Source organism: Ascaphus truei, chromosome 3 (assembly GCF_040206685.1).
Source record: "Ascaphus truei isolate aAscTru1 chromosome 3, aAscTru1.hap1, whole genome shotgun sequence".
NCBI classification, from domain to species: Eukaryota; Metazoa; Chordata; class Amphibia; order Anura; family Ascaphidae; genus Ascaphus; species Ascaphus truei.
In genome coordinates, this window is record NC_134485.1 from 206,861,258 (window position 1) to 206,874,362 (window position 13,105).

Genomic DNA, 13,105 nt, shown 5'->3' on the forward strand with positions numbered 1-13,105 from the left:
ATTCTACTACCAGCCTTTCTGTCAGCAGAGATAGTGCGTTCAGACTCTCCGGATCCCGCAGCAACCCAACGTGTTTCAGGAACAGCTAGTTCACTTCCTCAGGGCATATATACGTCTATCGTTTCAATAGGTTGTCTTTATAAAGGAATAACTTAATGACAGAACGCTCGCCAGATATTTGCTGATGGAGGATAGCCGGTGCAAGAGGGAGAGTACTGCTAAGCAAGTAAATGAGAAGACACAGAGAGTCTTCCACAGATCCCTTCTATCACTGCACAACCAGGCTATAATGAATTAATGGTAGGGGGTCATCGCGTTGACGTCGGAGGTCACGGGTGAGACTGTTCCGGTATCGGGAGCAGAGGGTGTTTGTTTGGTGCGGTGGTTTTCAACCACGCTAGAGTTGATTGTAGACCTATTATTGGTATACTTTGTGATTAGTGCGGTACATGATTTGCACCACAGGCACCTCGCTGGGCTACATTACCATATTGTGGTTTTCATATTATCCACCATTGCTACACCCATTCATGCATGTAGTAAGGTGGGTACTGAAGGGGATTTACAGTGTGAGGGACGTTTATACTTATAGTATTGTCCTATACATTTTACACACTTTATTATTGAGATTGACAGCTGTTATCCCCTACATATGTTCCCTTGTACCACGATACCTACTACCTACCTTACCCCCCATTCCGGGAACAGTTCAGATCAGAAGGGTTTATATGAATACTAGAATATATACCAATATCCCTTCTGGTATCACCCCACACCTTGTGTTTTAATATGTTTTTAATATTGAGTATGCGTCGTTGTGTTACACTATTGATATAACAATAAAACTTTATTATTTTGCCCATAAGGCTTTTATTGACAACCGCTCACCCTCCCATTTGGGTGCGGTTGCTTTCTGTATCCCTTACAGTTTCTGTGACTATAGATCAGGGAGCATTGTACCCCTACCATTAATTCATTATAGCCTGGTTGTGCAGTGATAGAAGGGATCTGTGGAAGACTCTCTGTGTCTTCTCATTTACTTGCTTGTCTTTATAAAGGCAAATATAATCCTACTAGCTGATATACCCGGCGTTGCCCGGAGGCCGTGAGGGGGGTGTGAAAGGCAGGGGGGGGCGTGAAAGGCAGGGGGGGGGGCGTAAAAGGCAGGGGGGGGCGTGAAAGGCAGGGGGGGGCGTGAAAGGCAGGGGGGGGCGTGAAAGACAGGGGGGGGCGTGAAAGGCAGGGGGGGGGCGTGAAAGGCGGGGGGGGCATGAAAGGCAGGGGGGGCGACACACACACAGTGTGACACACACACACACACACAGTGTCACACACACACACAGTGTCACACACACACACACACAGTGTCACACACACACACAGTGTCACACACACAGTGTCACACACACACACACCACCTAGAGCGACACACACGCGACACCTACCTCAACTTCCGGCCGCCGCCATCTTCTCACTCGGCGCCGCGAGGGAAGAAGGGTGTCCTTCCGGTTGCGCCGCCATCTTAGGCGCTGCGAGGGAGGAAGGGGGTCCGCTGCCTGTTCCCCCGCCGGGGATGGAGATGAGGTGCCGCGAGGGAGGAAGGGGGTCCGCTGCCTGTTCCCCCGCCGGGGATGGAGATGAGGGGAGCGCCGGGAGAGGTGAGCGGAGGGGGTGTAATGTGCGCGCGTGTGCACAGGGACAATAAAGGTAATGGACGCGTGCGGGCGGTGTAATGTGCGCGGCGGCGGGCATATATGAGCGGTTTACACGGGTATGTGGCCAGAGAGCGGCCGGTGTAATGTGTGCGGCGGCAAGAGATGATGTGCACAGGGACAATAAAGGTAATGGACGCGTGCGGGCAGTGTAATGTGTGCGGCGGCGGGCATATATGAGCGGTTTAGACGGGCATGTGGCCAGAGAGCGGGATGAAAAGAGATGATGTGCACAGGGACAATAAAGGTAATCGGTGTGTGTGTGTGTGTGTGTGTGTGTGTGTGTACAGGTTGTTGTTTGACAGGGGTGAGTGTGAATGTGTGTGTACACAGGGGTGAGTGTGAATGTGTGTGTACATGGGTGACTGTGTGTGTGTGTGTGTGTGTGTGTGTGTGTACAGGGTTGAGTGTGAGTGTGTGTACAGTGTTGAGTGTGACACTGAGTGTGTGAGTGTGAGGGGGTGACTGTGTGTACAGGGTTGTGTGTGAGTGTGGGGGGTGACAGTGTGATATGTCAACTTACCAAGGAGTCCTCAGAGGTTCTGGGCGTGTGGTGTGACTGCAAGTGTGTGAGAGTGAAGGAGGTGATGTCACAGTGGGGCGTAACTCTTGGCCAATGAGAGTCACGGACCAATCAGATTCACCGCAGATAGCACTAACCTCACTAACCATTCGATTTTATATATTATGATGGGATCAAATGGAATGGCACTTACCAATGTATTATGTAAATGTAAAATATGATATAGAAATGAGAGAAAAGTGTCTAAAATATGCTGACCATGACAGATTAAAAATTAATTGTAAAAGATAAGTGATGAAAATAAAAAATAGATAAAAATACATATGAATAAGTCTGGTAGCCAAATAAGTCTCTCGCTAGAACAACATCAACCGCAAAAGGTTATACATTCAAAGAAATAAAACCAAACGGATAAAACAGGGAAGAGTCAATATTAAAAACTATAAACATTTATGGAAAAAAATACCATGATGCAAAAACACAATTCACATCTCAAATATAAATTCAAAAGTGAAATAATACAAGAGTGAATAAACAGTTACATAGAGTAAGTGAATAAACAGGCTCGGTCAGCGAAACACTTCTGATCAGCAGAAAATTCTGTATACCTATAATGAAACACGAAACACAATAGTGTCATAGATTAAATACTCAAACTGTATTGGAGTAAATGAAATACAACTCACAAACACACAGCGCTGAGAGGCTTTTGGTATTGGAACCTCAGAGTGGTCAAACGGTATAATTCCCCTTCCAGTTACTCTGTACTGTCCTGCTTGCCACAAGTAGTGTCCCAATCTGGTTCTATGTGGAGCATCCGGGCAGGGGGATCCTCTCCCTTGCTCTCTGGGGACATCAGTAGCTCTGATCTGAACTTACTGCCCCCGGCGTCAGCTGGGCATGGGAATCCCCTCTCTCGCCTATGTCAAGAGACGCCTGTAGCTCCGATCCGAGCTTGCTGCAGCCGGCGTCGGTGACAGAACCTCGCGTCGAAGACCCGGATGCCTCAGCGCCGTTAGAGCCAGAGAAAAAATGACATACATAAATTACACAGGCTGTGCTACAATTCATATAATGTTTCATCTGAAATGTGTCCAGTGCTTCTAGAGATAACACTTTTATGTTCATTTAGATCCAGAAAATGACAGGTAAGGCATCTGGTTGCATTATAACTAGTCAAATTCGTACTGATCCAAGGTGAGGGAGGGACATTCAAATTAATCTTGGTAAGTCTGCTTGGGGCCAACAATTCTTCAAATTCTTATTTATTCTTTAAATGATGACATCATTTTCCCTTGAGATACTACTGAGGATCACATCGTCCTTATAAATACCCCATGTTTCTTTAGCATCTTACAAGTCTTTGGGCTCCCTTACTTCCTCATCTTTCTTGAAATCTGGTTTAATGTTATTTTGAGTGGAGTATCTCATTGTAGTATTTTTTTTGAGGATCTCTGTTTCCTTATGGAAATCAGAGTCTGTAGTACAGATTCTACGCGCTCTTTATAACTGTTCACCTGGTATATTCTTAATGCAGTTAGGATGATGCCCACTTCTAGTGTCTAGATTAGGGGTGCACAAACTATTCGCGCTGTGCCCCCCCTGGCTACTCCCCCCGGTGCTCGCGCCCCGCTACCTTTCATTCCGGCGTGCGGGGGTCATGTGACGTTACACCATGACCCCCGCCCCCTCCCCCCCCCCCCGTCACACAGCCGGCTGAAGCAAGGTAAGTATAGTGTTGCAGAGGCCTCACGTGACCCCCCGGCATTAAATGTCTGGGGGAAGAGCGCGGGGCCTCTGCAACCGCCCGCGCCCCCACAGACAGATCTCCCCCCCAGTTTGCGCACCACTGGTCTAGATAACTGTCACACTACACTTTTACTAAATGTTCTTGTAAATAGGCCCTGCCCCCTCATTAAATTATTCCAAATCTAGAAAAGGCAATTTTATTTGCATCAATCTCGCAACTAAAAACAGTCCTAGGTCCCTGTTGTTAATACTGTATGCGATATAAAAGTTAATCTTCATAGAGTCTCCATAAAACAATATTTTCTTTAAAAAAAACTAAACGATTGTTAATCCAGATATTGGACTCCTCAGAACCTCATATACAAGTGTGGAGGGACACGTTTTACAGTGTAAGTTTACTACAAACTATGTACAGTATAAAGGACACGGGGGGTTATTAATTAAACTGTGATCTGTCCGATCACGGTATAAAAACACAGAAACTCTCATTAAAGTCAATTGATTCCCCCATGGGTGAATCGAAAATTATAACCAGCATAAAACTTTTACAGTGAAATTATTTTCCTTATTTGTTTATGCAAGAAATAAGTCCCGGCACATGTTCAGCATCTCTGAATTATTATTTTTCTGTGACAAGTACATTCCTTTTTTTTACAATTACTGTTTATTGTTGCTGCCCTTTCTTCTTGCAGATAATTTATATAAACTGAATTATAGTATAGGCCCTCAGGACAGGAGCTACATTCCATATACGTTCCAGATGCTCTTCTATGGATTGCTGTTACTGTATTTGAGCCAATATATGAGCCACTTTACTATTTGATTAGAGCTCTTGCAAAGACTTTCGTTTTAATGTCATTTATTGATATGTATATGAGTATATTCCATATTGAATGCAAAGACCCATGTATTCCCCAGATAGCACAACATAGACCATTATAACACGAAATGTGAGACTATCGATAGACCTCCATGGCATATCACAATATATCACAATATGTCACACCAGAAAGATCAATGAATCCCACTTTATCAGTATATATGCAGTCAGTAAGGCAGTGTGAGCTGCGTTTCACAGGTTAGCACAGTTTGCATATAGCCACTCCAAGTAGATAAATGTCTGGGATTCCAATGTTCATGCAGATCAATACATATGTTATATAGGCTGTCAGAACAACAATTCTTAGGCGTGTAATATAGTGCGCGCGCGCGTCAATTAGAATTGGCTGTGTCCAGGGCTGGCGCTCTATACTTCAGCCGCGCGCATGCACGGTACTGAGCAGTGGCGTGGCAGATCACAGCAAATACATGAACATTTATATTTTCGCGCTGCTGCCGCGCCACGTGACGCTACGTAACCAATCACAGCGCGGTTATCGCTGTGATGTCCATAGCCACACCCCCTAGAGCGTACAACACCGCGTACAACATATAAACGAAACGTGCGCGCCACGTGCATGCGCACCAACGCCTACTATATTACAAGCTTTAGGCTGCGGCCATGCTGCCACTAAGCGCACTCATGCTTATGAGCGGTGACATCACCAACTCTCCAAGCATGAGCGCAGGCTGTCCTGCATAATTTTGCAAGCGCTAGCGGGGTGTTGGGGGGAAGGGGGGCGTGGATCGGGGCTATTTCTGTGTGTGTGTGTGTGTGTGTGTGTGTGTGTGTGTGTGTATTGACTGCTGAGCGCTCTTCAAAATCAATTTTCTTTGTCTCCCCAAGCACCGAACTTGGGAGCGCGTACGAGAACACGCCGCTTGAGCGTGGCTGTGCAGATTCACATTCACTAAAGTAAACATGCCAAGCGCGCTCAGCAGCAGCGTGGACGCAGCCTTGTGGTTGCAGACTTCTATTGTGATGCCATTTGCCATAAATACCGTTAGACGGTGCATGCAATACATACAATTGTATATTTATGGCACTGATGAAGCTCCACTCTGAAACGCAGCAAAAAGCAAACTCTAAAAGTGTGTGGGTGCTCATCTGTGGCACAGGGATTGACCAAAGGACTGAAGTGTTTGGGTGTAGATATTCGAGTGAAACGTTTTATTCAATGCCAAAATCCTGATTCATTTGAGGACGTAAGTGTCGACCGTCTGATTTTGAAAGCTCCAGCACAGGGATGCGCAAACTTTTGCAGCTGCGCCCCACTGCCTGCTGCCCCCTTACCTCTGTTTCCTGCATGAAATGATGCCGCAGGGTCATATGACGTCACGTGCGTTGCCCCCGTGTTGCCATGGTGACGTGTCAGCAGCCATCTGAATCTCAGTAACTAATAGGTTGCAGAGGCCTCACGTGATTCCCCAGCATTTCATTTAAATGCCGTGGGGAAGAGCGCGGGACCTCTGCAACAAACCGCGCCCCCCTTCTTAATAATTGTTCCATTATTGAATGTCACTGTCCAAAGGACAGCCACTTTTATCATCCGTTTCCAAATTGTGTGCGTCTGTGTGGAATGTTTAAGTAGGAACCAATCCAATCCCAGACCCCCTTTTAAAGGGCCAGTCCTGCCTAGGCAAAGTGAACCAAGGGCAGTGACGTGTTTAATTACATCTAAAATGTAGCCTAACACTTTAAACAAAACAAAAATAAAGTGATGGAGGCGTGACGCGCAGCTATGACATCACCCGCGGGTTCACTCTCTTTGGTTGAACCGCCAGGGGGCGTGGCCACTGCGCTTGTCGCCAGTATTGAGCTCAATTTTCCTGTCTTAAGGAAAAACTTGCCGCTCAGCGTGGCGGCCACCCCTTGTAGTCGGCCCGGCCAAATTGAGTGGCGGCTCTTGTCCCTGCAGCGCCTGCAGAAGGCAGCAGGGACCTGGCCTTAGCCCTTATGCTCTGGACTCAAACATGTTAGTCCTACCGTCGCTGCTCAAGTAGGTTTTTAAATCATTTTATTTAGTTCTGTGCTTAATTTGTTTTTATTTTAATGGTCAATTTATATTAAAAGTTATGTTTTATTTTAATTGTTGAGGCTCGAGAGAAGGGATGCGCGAACTCTGCAACCACTCACACCCCTCAGGAAACTCGCGCCCCCCAGTTTGCGCACCCCTGCTATAGAGTGCAGCATATGGGGAGCCCCTTTCTGTAAATATTGTCCAGTAAACAATTCCCAGATAGCACCCCTCAGTACTTACATCTATAGCTGGGGGGCGCAAACTTTTTTCCCTGCGCCCCCCTGCCAGTGGTCACCTCACCCCCGCGCCCCCCCCCCCCTCACCCCCACTTACCTCGGCTCCGGCGTCATGACGTCACGTTGCCATAGCAACATAACCTCACGGCGTCATTTGATGCCATGTTGCCATGGCGATGCGTGTGGAGCCAAGGTAAGTAAAGGTTTACAGAGGCCATGCAGCTCCCCCCATACTTGCCTACGGGAAGCGCACGGGGCCTCTGTAAACCGCGAAACCCCCAGTTAGCGCACCGCTGATCTATAGCAAGCTGAGCAGGCACTTCTCTATTAGTATATTAGAATATTTAATTTTATTTCCATGGTAAACTGGCTTTTCAATCTTGATCTTTATGAGTTTAAGTGGGGTCACTGTCAGTACTCAAATCTACAATTAAATTGTTTATATTGTTCTTTGAAAATTAATTATATCGTCATCATTAGTGGAATAAGTAGCTGAGTTGCAGGAATTTAGCCGATCCATAGCAAAACATAAATTTTTCACAGGATACACGAGTACAATTTTTACTTTAGGGGTGATTGAATCTTTGTAATGAAGCAAATTATACTGATAATACAGTAAGTAGTTTATGACACAAATTACGGGAAAACAACCATTTCTTGCACAAATATTGTAGTTACGGCTTCAAATTTTCTAAACATTGCTAAGCTTAAATGGATATTAAGATGCCCTGAGGATTGGATCTGTTTAGCAAATGTAGGCCACTGATCTCTCTTTTTGTGCGTGTGCGTGTGTGTGTGCGTGTGTGTGCGTGTGTGCGTGCGTGCGTGCGTGCGTGCGTGCGTTCGTGCGTGTGTGATTCCCTTTTTTTTTTTTTTTTTTTTACACAAATGACTTTCGAAAATGAACTGCGCAATAAGTTTGTAAGAAAATTACAGATGTTCTGAAACTACACATTCTTCCCTGGTTTTTATTTCAGGAGCATAGCAGCTCATAAATCAGTTATTTATTTATTTATTTATTTATTTTACTTTTCACTGGTAAACCCAGCACAATGGAGCTCATGGAGGATCTGAGTAACAGGCAAATGATCTTTGTCCCTGGAATATTGTGTGCCCATTAAGATCAAAGGTCGCTATTGATTTGTAGAACCTGCCAGCCCCACAGCTGGTTGACATTCCTATGTTTGAATCCACGGAGCAATTCACACATTGCTATCATAACATTAAATACAGCTTATTGACATGGCGGCCTATTACCTGTTACAGTGGAGAGCTTGCCAAGTTGACGACATCTGCCATAGACTTCCAAAACGTCAGTAAATACAGAGACGATCTTAAATATTTTCAGATCCGTCTATAGGAAGGCAAAGTGCAGAAGTATGAGCCCCTTTGCAGTATAGTCATCCGCAAATGTAACTAGCTTTTTATTTAGGATTTTTTTTGCACATTAAAAACCGGTAAACGGTTGACTGTATTATGCTAAGAGAAAAAGGAAGAATGGTGGAGCACTACAACAAATGTCCATAGAAAAATAAACAAACAGGAGAGTGCGTTTCCCATAAAAAATAATTATTTAATGGTCATGAGGACAAGAAAAGGGCAAGAAAGCCCCACTTTTTGCCCTTTTTTTGTCCTCATGACCATTAAATAATAATTTTTTATGGGAAACGCGCTGTCCAGTTTGTTTATTTTTCTATAGAGAATTGTTGTAGTGCTCCACCATTCTTCCTTTTTCTCTTGTCATACCTACTGTACCGGAGGCACACCTAAGGACCCCCACTGCTGGATTGCATGGACGTTGCAGCTTCAAAAGTGAGTCACTTGCTTGCTACATGTTTTCCTGGCTGTGATCTTTAATGAGATTTTGGTATTATCTAGCGTGAGTTATATGCTTATGACTCCTGGTGTTAATGTGTGTCAATTTCTCACTATGTGGTGCGTTCACTATCCAGGAGTCTACACCCAATACCTGTTGTCTTCAATCAAGTATTTATCCTGGGGATCCTTCTACAAGTATTCTTTATTCATTCAATTATACTTTCTGTTATCGGTCTTTAGCACCACGCATTTACATTCTGGATTATGGACAGCTGCCTTTCATTATAAATAAGGCTACGGCCCCAGGGGTCACGGCTGCACGCGCGCTGGAGTGTCTGGCGACCCGTGGTCTGCGGCTGCGCTTGCAGTGGAGAGCAGTAGATCCGACGGGGGGAGGGGGTGGGCGTGGCAGGGGCACGGCCAAAACATCACGCGTCTGGTTTGCCCTCATTGGCTGAACCGCCGCCGTGACGTGGCCAATGCTCGGCTGCCGCACCAAAAGACAAAAATCTTGTCTTTTGGCCAAGGCGGTCGCGGCTGTGCTCCGGTGTGTGGTGCGCAGGCCGTAGTGCGCGCCGCAGTGGCCATTGGGGACCTGACGTGTGTGTGTGTGTGTGTGTGTTTGTATGTATGTGTATGTATACTACTTGCTGCAGTGGAAGTGCTGTGTGCTGGACGATAATGGGGAAAGTCGGGGTTGCAGACCTGCCTAAGACATGCAGATGAGCGCACAGGAATATTTCCATTTGCTATATGCTTTACTGTGAAGGCTTTTTGTCACTTTTTTTTACCCACCACAACTTAACTAAGTATGGTAAAACCTATCCTAAGCTTCATTTGGCAAAGCCAGTATAACCAACCCCACACTGATGAGACCCATTAAGGTCAAGCAGCTGTCTGTGGGTGGGTTTACTGGCTATGCATCTTAACCCAGGCTGTGATATGCAGCAAGCATCAGCTTATAGGGGACCATGTCATATGGTTTTGAAGCAAAAGGTGGCACTGTGTGCTCATTTGCATGTCAGTTCTCCGAATCCCTTGCTGCAATGGAAGCGCTGTGTGCTGGGTGATAATGGTGAAAGGCGGGGTTGTAGACCTGCCTAAGACATGCAAATGAGCACACAGTAATATTTCCATTTGCTATATATGTATGTATGTATGTATGTATTGGCAAAAAAGCAGCATACACCATACAGCCCCTGTAAACTCAGAACCCAAATTCACCACATCCTATATATTTGTGTCAAAAGGAGGGCCACTGAGATTGTGACCTCATGTATAGAACAAAACACAAAAAGGCTTCGTGCTACATCCAACTTGACATATTGTATCGTTAAAGACACCTATGAATGACCAGTCTGTTAAGACGGCTCTCCCTCCATTAGAGAGGTTTATAAAAGCTTTTTGCAGGTGCAGCAGTGAGGACCTACAGATGGGCTGTACTGTGATGTGGTTGTAGGCTTAAAATATTTTGGCCAAAGAATTGAACTAAATTATCCTTATGAGAAGATATACAAATAAGTATTTGAAACAGCATTACTTCCCCCGCCCCCCTTTCTTCTTTAATTTTTTCTTATTTTTATATGTAAAGCATGGGACAATGTATAATTCTACATTCTTACCTAAGCTGCCAATCGTTTGGTGCTCCTGTTTATATCTGTAAAAATCCTTATGGTATTACGAACATTGTAGCTGCTTCAGTTAGGCTGCGGACATGGTGCCGCAGCCCGTGCAGAGATGCGCGGAGGCTGAGGGAAAGCGGGTGCTTTCCCTGGCTATAGTACACGGGCCGTAGGGGGCATTCGTGTGGGCGTTCCCAGTGATGTCACGGAGCTGGTTTGCCCGCATTGGGCGAACTGCTCACGTGACAGCCATGTCACGCGCTAAATCAGGTTTAACTGATTTCTCACTCATTGCGCGCATGCGCCCGCATGCCGCATGTACGCGAACACTGCCTTAAGGCAGTCTGTTCGCTCAGTGTGAGCACGCGTCCGCGCGGTCTGAGGTATCATCGACGCAGCCTTAGTGTAACTCAGCAGCTACAATGTATCCTTATATTACTATGGTTACATTATCTATTGTTAGGCAGAGATTATACTACTTGCGCGCACTCCTGCAGCCCCAGCAATCTGTGAATGTCACGATAATTTACAGGGTTATAATATACACATAATTACTGGGTTGAATTGAATACGACTGTGATATGATAAAGAGATTTTATTCCTTCAAATAAGGTGGACACACAATGTTGGACAAATAACAGATGGAATATTTACACTTACTTAGGAAGGGGACCATGAAGTAGCCAGGATTCAGGCCAGCAATTCATTCAGCAATACAGGGTACAAACGCAGACAACTGGGCAGAGGGCTGACAGTCACTTAGATTTTAGCCTCTACTCCTTAACATTGGGACCCAGGTATTGGAGAACAATTATCTGGACCCAATTAACTTTTGCCAGCTCACGTGGGAGCAAGCTGGTACATGCCCCCTGGTAGGTGGGACATGCACACACACTGTCAGTCAGAGTCCCATTTAGTGCACCCCACTCCTAAGCCTGGTGCCTCTGAGTCTGCCATCTGTATTTCTTCACAGAGGAAAGGCTGACTGGAGGTGTGATTTGTAGCACCTACACATACACAGCCAGGTCCTGCTATCTCTCCCCCTTGCACACTCAATCTGGGGGGTGAAGCCTTGATCCGGACAAAGCACGCAGACTCATCGACGCCTGATGGCTAATTACAATTCCACATGGCCCGGAACTTTCGTGGGCTAATTGGGTAGCCCTGACTATACAGAAATATATCACAATTTATATATATCAAAAATACTCCGTTCGGTTAATCTGAGAGGGCTGAAACCTGCCATGCAATCTTGACTCGGGGGTCTGTGCCTCATGGCCAAATTTCAGACTTCCAGCTATCACGGAACCGGAGATAGCAATGTTGGGTTTTAAAACCTCATGTTACACAAACCACATTTCAAAAACAGCAGTAATTGCAACAGCCCTGTAACCTCTGCATAGGAATACATGGCATTCTGTATGTCACTGCAAATGGTGGCCAAAAAGGCGGGAAGGGAACAAAGGGCCATAAACATTCAAACACAGTTAACCCTTTCCCTCCCGGCCTGATCCCAGTGCAGATGTTTGGTGCAATCACATCACAGGGCGGGAACACAAAGCAAAGAGGAATACATTTTGTGCTGAAGCAGGGGACTGCAGAAATACATGTATACGATTCCATTAACCCCTCGCATCCTGCACGATGGTAGGGGCTGCCAACTGGGGGGTGACCCCTTTATTACACGCCTGGCAAGCCTATCATGACAGTGAACTTGGCTGCAGGAAATGCAGGGGCATGCACGGGAGCATCACGAAGCTGGTTCACCCTCATTGGCTGAACCAGCTCATGTGATGCTGACGTCACGCGGCAGCCACCTGAAAAAGAAAAATACGTAGCGACTCTGCTACTATAAGCTGAGTTTTTTACAGTTTGCAGCTCAGACTGCTGGGAACATTTGCAACTAATTATCACAAACATGAAAGTGTTACAAATATCTTGCACCGCTCGAGTTGGGTTTAAACCTGCAAACGGTAACAATAGATAATGTTACCTTTGTAATATGTGGATACATTGTAGCTGCTGAGTTACACTGACTGAAGGATTGATTTGAAACTGAAACGCAGCCATTTAGTGAACACTGGGAAGCAGGATCTTTGCTTATCGATCACGGGAGAATGAATCGATCTGAAGCTTAGGTAATTAGTTTTCAATAAAGGTAATCAAAGGTTGCCTATATTAAAAAAACATTTTTTTTTAAGCTTCTTGTATTGTAAAAATTACATTAAGAGTTGAAGAATAATTTTAAAAATGCAGTAAGTATCTAATAATACTACAGTACTGATTTGTAAAAAAACAAAACAAAAAACCCATATAAGATTTCACGTTTTGCTGCTTTAACTATATAGTTTGTCTAGTTGTCTAGCACTAGGGCTTTTTGTCTTTTGTTCTATAGGAAAGCAGCATGTACTATGTAATGCGTTGTGTTATTTCACTTGCCAGTGTATACTCAATTAAATATATTTTTATTATAATTTCATAAAATATTCCTCACCAAACAAATCGTATCGCGTTTAGTGACCTTATTTTATGGTAAACACTTGTG

At 45.2% G+C, this 13,105-nt stretch overlaps 1 protein-coding gene across 3 annotated transcripts in view; it reads left to right on the forward strand.

Moving 5' to 3' along the window:
* The window catches only part of CASTOR2 (cytosolic arginine sensor for mTORC1 subunit 2), a 256,646-nt gene that overhangs the window by 171,379 nt on the left and 72,162 nt on the right, over positions 1-13,105 (forward strand). The gene's annotated exons all lie outside the window — the stretch shown is intronic.